This window comes from Rhipicephalus microplus, chromosome 5, assembly GCF_043290135.1.
Source record: "Rhipicephalus microplus isolate Deutch F79 chromosome 5, USDA_Rmic, whole genome shotgun sequence".
NCBI lineage: Eukaryota > Metazoa > Arthropoda > Arachnida > Ixodida > Ixodidae > Rhipicephalus > Rhipicephalus microplus.
In genome coordinates, this window is record NC_134704.1 from 151,122,443 (window position 1) to 151,129,282 (window position 6,840).

At 45.7% G+C, this 6,840-nt stretch overlaps 1 protein-coding gene across 1 annotated transcript in view; it reads left to right on the plus strand.

The window, feature by feature from the left end:
• LOC119174171 (putative RNA-binding protein CG14230) overlaps positions 1-725 on the plus strand; it is a 73,476-nt gene extending 72,751 nt beyond the window's left edge. The window contains exon 15 of the mRNA XM_075896059.1: positions 533-725. The gene's annotated coding sequence lies outside the window, so the exon portion shown is untranslated. The remainder of the gene's footprint in view (positions 1-532) is intronic.
• Positions 726-6,840: the final 6,115 nt, after the last annotated feature.

Consider the following 6,840-nt stretch of genomic DNA (forward strand, 5'->3'; position numbering starts at 1 on the left):
AAAAAAACTCTAAGACAATAGCAGGGCACTGCACACCGCATGAGATTCATCACAGAATTGCAATAAAAGTTTAAACACTGCTCATATTTATACTCAATTTTAAGAGAAATGGTGTCCTGATTATTTTGTAAAGTTCCTCGATTGTATGACATGAACACGTAGAGAGTTCCATTCTGTTGTGATGCACGGGAAAAACTGTTCATGTGAGATTTGGTTTTGGCAAATATTGGCGTAAGAGAAAAAAAGCAACTGAAGTGGCTGCAAGTCACCACTCGTGGCACTGGCGTCACATTGGTGCAGTGAACCGTAGTGACACCTGTAGGTGCTGCATGTTTCCCCTTACTGTGCAAGAACAGCTAGTGATCTGCTTGGTTCCAACTTTGAAGTACATCAAGGCTTGATCACGTGCGCATTCTTGCTTTCCCGTCTGCCTTCGATCGTCAGTGCAGTGTTCGAGTGTTTTTCTTACTGGTTTTTCTTTTGTCTTACCGTGGTAGTCTAGTGATTAAGGTACTTGGCTGCTAATTCGCAGATCGTGGGATCGAATCTCGGCTGCGATGGCTACATTGTGGATGGAGGCGAAAACGCTGTTGGTCCGTGTGCTCAAATTTGGGTGCACATTAAGGAACCCCGAGTGATCGAAATTTCTGGAGCCCTCCACTACGGCGTCTCTCATAATCATATGGTGATTTTGGAGCATTAAACCCTACATATCAATCAATCAATCAATGGCGTATGTTATGTTTACACCTTGGCCAGCCGTCATGGCGTTTAGGTGCGTTTTCGTGATGTCATTTCATACCAAGCATGGAGCAGCTACCTGTTTTGGTTTCGACGCATTGTTTAAAGAGACCCAGAAATCGTATGCCTGAAACGGTTTTATTGGTTTTGTCAGCGTTTAGGCTAGAGCATGATTAAATCATTCGCACCACAAATTCAGCTGCACGCCTTCTACAAAAGTCGCTACAGACAACTATATCTATACCCTCCTCGTCACTCTTGCCTTGCCTCCTCAACTCATGAGACACGCTGGCATCCCTGGCGATCACTGCGCATTCCTGAGCGCACTTGACGGTTCGAGCTTCGGCCAGTCAGGACCTCCAAGAGTGCAGGTCGAAAGGTTGCGCGCTATCTCTGAGACCATAGCCCAGTGCGGCCAGCAGCACACATTCGATCTGCCAACAAAGACCAAGATCGTGGAGCAGTTGATATGTGCTCCGACGGGAGCTGCCACTTCACCAGTGAATCTTACAGAGGTTTAACAGCTGCGCCATTTGCGCCGTTGTGCGCTAAATTTGCTTATCTGTGCCATCTTGCGCTAAACCACCTCTGCTTTGCCAAACTCCCCTATCAGCGCCGTAATCCACCTCAGCAGCAGAATTTAACCGCAAAGTGCAAAAGGCATGAAGCGCCGTGCCCCGAAGCGCTGCTGAAACACTGTCTTTTTGGTTTCATCGAAACGAGTATGGTTTTGGTTTCGTAAAGGCTGTGATCGTTCGAGGAGCAGTTGTGAACTTTGATCTTTAGGGCGTGGTCGTGGTCGCTATACGCGTGCGATCATGGCAGGCATCAGCGCAAAGGGCTCGTGAACCCTTCTACATGCTGTGCTCTCAACGCAAAGAGACTGAGAAGAGCAACGTTCCTCGACATGGCTGTATTCTCCTACATTAGCATTTTGTAGAGTTACGTGATATCTGATCTGAAAAAATTAGCTGCCAGCATTACGATTCATTGCAATTGCATTCATTGTTCGCCATTCCGGTGAAACAGTTTTATTATAACTTAGAGGTAGTGTTCGAAAAAAAAAAATGATGGCAGTAATGGTGCTCAAAAGAAGGGGGGAGGGCGTCTGGTTTCCAGAAAAGTCTAGCGGCAACTGGTGCACATAATTGCTCATCGAACGCATGCGCATATTCTCATTCATTTGGCCACTGCACTTCGCGCTTATCGACTCGGCGGATGACGCTCGCACATTCGGGTAAAAAAATTGGCCCCATATCGGCATGTTTCACTGCAAATGTCGTCGAAAGACGATAGTCTTGTGTGTGGAAAGAGTGAAGGAAACGTTTATTTCATGTTCTGCATGAGAAAATTGGTGAATTGTATTCTGGAAGCGCTGCATTAGTCTTGATCTATGCAGCGAAGGCGAATGAGTGCATCGAGGCAGGTTTGACACGAGGACTACCTGGCAGTTATCTTCGAAAACGAAGAAAGGCGTGCGTGCCCACCGAGAAAGATGCGCGCCTGTCTTTGAGTCGATAAGGTGTAGAACACAAAGCAACGGGCTAGTGCCACCACTGTGTCGTCTTACCAAAGCACTTGCATTTTTGAGCAACGCGTTGCACTGCCAGCGCAGCGCGATAAACGCTATGGTTCTGAGAATTACTTATGTGTGCCTTCTCTAGTATAAAGACATACATACAAAATATTGATGAGTTGTTATGGTGTCTCAGATATGTGTAATAATTGCTTTTTAATTGACAATCACATAAGTATGAATGCTAAATCTTGAGCAATATTGGTGGGTGCTACGGATGAGGTCGGCTGTCTGGAGTATCGTTTGGTGCCTTTTAAAATATCCTTAGGTCGGAAAAACAGACAAATGTACAGACAGACCAAAATTTTGGCGTCGAAGGTCCCCAAGAAAGAATCGACTTTAAAAATTGGGAGATCCCACGTATAGTGGGAATCGATGATATGTAAAGCACGAATGAGAAAGTTTGATATGTCACTAAATTCAGCACATTACGAGATGGACGTAAATTATGCCATAGATTGCTTCAGTGCCATGATTATCATGTTTAGACGTGTCATTTACCTTTGCCGTCTATTCACGTCAAGTGATACCAAATTTGGTATATGTGGAGCTAGCAAAATGGCTGTGAAAATGCTATGAGCGTAGCATGTACTCATATTTTACATGACAACTATGTCATGATTATCATGTTTGGACGTGTCATTTACCTTCGTCTATCACGTCACGGGATACCACATTTGGTATATGTGGAGCTATCAAAACGGCCACGAGCATGCTATGAGCATAGCATGTAGTCATGTTTTACATGACACCCATGTGATAACTTTCATGTTTGGACGTGTCATTTACCTTCCTAGTCTATTCACGTCACATGATACCAAATTCTGTAACTGTGGAGCTAGAGAAATGGCCACGAGCATGCTAAGAGCTTAGCATGTAGTCATGTTTTACATGGCATGCATGTCATGATTACTATGCTTAGACGTGTAATTTACCTTCGTCGCCTATTCACGTCAGGTAATACCAAATTCGTTATATGTGAAACTAGTGAAATGGCTGTGAGTGCATCATGAGTGTGGTATCTTCTCATGTTCTTACATGACACGCATATCATGGTTATCAAGTTTCCGCCCGTCATATATTTTCGTCATCCGCTCACGTCCTGTAATGCCAAATTTCGTATTCGTGAAGCTAGTGAAACCACTGTGAGCGCATCATGAGCGTGGCGTGTAGTCATGACTTACATGACATGCATGTCATGATTTTTATGTTAGAGGCTGTCACTTGTGTTCGCCATGCAGTCATGTCATACTGTACTAGTTTTTGCAACATGTGATCAGAACGAAACCGCCACAAAAGCGGCAAAACCATGAAATGTAAATCATGACATTCATGACATACGTGTCATGATTTTCATGTTATGTCTGAACAGTTAAGCTCATCATACAGTCATACAGGGGGACACAATCTTCCTAGTGCTATTTACCGCATGCTTACAGGAGGTTTTAAGAAGCCTAGAATGGGAACAGTTAGGGATAAGAGTTAATGGAGAGTAACCTTAGTAACCTGTGCTTTGCCGATGACATTGCATTACTGAGTAACTCAGGGGGTGCATTGCAACTCATGATTACGGAGTTCGACAAGGAGAGCAGAAAGGTGGGTCTTAAAATGAATCTGCAGAAAACGAAAGTAATGTACAACAACCTCGGAAAGAAGCAGTGCTTCGATATAGGTAATAGTGCACTTCAAGCTGTAAAAGACTATGTCTACTTAGGGCAGGTAATAACCGCGGAGCCGAACCACGAGATTGAAGTAACTAGAAGAATAAGAAAGGGGTGGAGATTATTTGGCAAGCACTCTAAAATTATTAAAGGTAGATTGCCACTATCCCTCAAGAGGAAGGTATATAACAGCTGTATCTAGCCGGTACTTTGCTATGGAGCAGAAACCTGGAGACTTACAAAAAGGGTTCAGCTTAAATTGAGGACGACGCAGCGAGCAATGGAAAGAAAAATGGTAGGTGTAAACTTAAGAGACAAGAAGAGAGCAGAGTGGATTAGGGAACAAACGGGGGTTAAGGGTATCATAGCTGAAATCAAGAAGAAGAAATGGACATGGGCCGGGCATGTAGCGCGTAGACAGGATAACTGCTGGTCGTTAAGGGTAACTAACTGGATTCCCAGAGAAGGCAAGCGGGTTAGGGGGAGACAGAAGGTTAGGTGGGCAGACGAGATTAAGAAGTTTGCGGGTATAAATTGGCAGCAGCAAGCACAGGAGCGGGTTAACTGGCGAAACATGGGAGAGGCCTTTGTCCTGCAGTGGACGTAGTCAGGCTGATGATGATGATGATGACAGTCATGTTATGCCGTACCAATTTTGGTATCGATACCATTATTGAAACTGCCAGGAGAGCGAAAAGTCGTAGGAGGCTAGATAGACACGCTCAAAGTGTCCAAGTTCGCTTAGAAATGTTTCACATTCAAAAATACATGGGCGGCTGTACGTAACTAAAAAAATGGCACAGCTTTGCCGCAAGACGACGCAATGATTGTGATAGCAACAAATTGGAAGGTCACGGGCAGAATGGCAAGTAGATTGAAACGTGCCCTGCGTTTCTCACGCACAAATGACACACGAAACGTCCTCACAGGTCCAGATGCACACGAATAAGCTTCTCAGTTGTTACTTTGCTGTGTCTGAAAAGCGCACCCTTTTCGCAAATGGAGGCTTTGCAACGATTGCAGTGACCTTTGTGCGCGATGTAACTGCTACACAATCGTTCCACTGCAAGCCGATCGCCAGCCAAGACATATGATCCTCCCCACTGGGAGATGAGGACGCGCAAGAGATCGTCCACTCATCTCCTTTCCTTGGGTCAAAGTACGCGTGAGAGATTAAAGCTGCTGATGCGCATTGCGCCATCTTGCTGATAATGCTGAAAACACGATAGCTTCCCCCTATCCCGAGATGCCTGACAACAGCGGTAGGTATAAGTAGTAGATATAGATAGCTTGCTGTTTGCATGTTCAAAGAAGAACCCCTCGGTAGCTAAGTGGTGAACGCTTTGCATTCACGACGCAGAGGTCCCACGCTCAATCGCTCACGCCGAAGTCTTTTTTTAGGGGCAAAGCTCCTTATAGCGGCACCCGTTCGTCCACTCACCCACCTCCTTTCCGCTGGTCAAAGTATGCGTGAGAGATGAAAGCCGCTGATGCGCATTGCGCCATCTTGCTGATAATGCTGAAAACACGATAGCTTCCCCCCATCCCGAGATGCCCGACAACAGCGGTAAGTATAAGTAGTAGATATAGATAGCTTGCCGTTTGCATGTTCAAAGAAGTACCCCTCGGTACCTGAGTGGTGAACGCTTCGCATTCACGACGCAGAGGTCCCACGCTCAATTGCTCACGCCGAAGTCTTTTTTTGGGGGCAAAGCTCCTTATAGCGGCACCCGTTCGTCCACTCACCTCCTTTCCGCTGGTCAAAGTACACGTGAGAGATGAAAGCCGCTGATGCGCATTGCGCCATCTTGCTGATAATGCTGAAAACACGATAGCTTCCCCCCATCCCGAGATGCCCGACAACAGCGGTAAGTATAAGTAGTAGATATAGATAGCTTGCCGTTTGCATGTTCAAAAAAGTACCCCTCGGTAGCTAAGTGGTGAACGCTTTGCATTCACGACGCAGAGGTCCCACGCTCAATTGCTCACGCCGAAGTCTTTTTTTTAGGGACAAAGCTCCTTATAGCGGCACCCGTTCGTCCCTCGTAGTCGTAGTAGTAGTGTGTAACTAGTCTTACATTTTGATCTCCAAGGTGGTGCCGGTGGGAGATTTCTTCTGTGCGTTGTTGAACAATAAAAAATTCGCAGCGTGCGCGTTAACTAAAAGCCAAATTCTCCTGTTTCTCTTTCCCCCTTAGCAGCCATTGGCATGTACGTTGAGCACTATCTGACAAGAAAGGGTTGCTACCTTATACTAGCTGGGCGTAACCTCCTTGGTTTTAGAAAGGTTTAGTGAGGGTTGGGCCGCAGTGCCATGAATACAGTGAACTAGTATATACCATGAACTCGAGGTGGTTAAAGGCGGGAAGTAGACACGAAACGCAAGCCGTAAGAAAGTGTGCGTGTGCCTCCTCTCGTTCAGTCCTGGGAATGTCCGCTCTATGGCGGTGCTTCTATATGAGGAATATACGATGAAAAGATGCTAGCTGGTGATACTTGGAGTGTTGAATAGGTAGACGAATGGACATACAGACAGATGCATGGACGTATGCACGGATGGCTGCACGGATGGATGGACGCGTGGACGGATGCAGAAAAGGATGCATGGACTAACGCAGGGATGGACGCATAGATGAACGTGCGGACGCACGAACAGATGCACGAACAAACATACGCACGGACGGCCACACAGACGGACGGATGCTTCGCCCCACTCTCCATCATTCACTCCGTGGATATGCTGCCATTTTTGAGATTTTTTCTTTCTTGTGTTTATATATATATATATATATATATATATAGTAGTAAAGTAAATGCTTCGTGAGCAGTCACAACGTGGTTTATTTCGACGTTTCAGCCAGA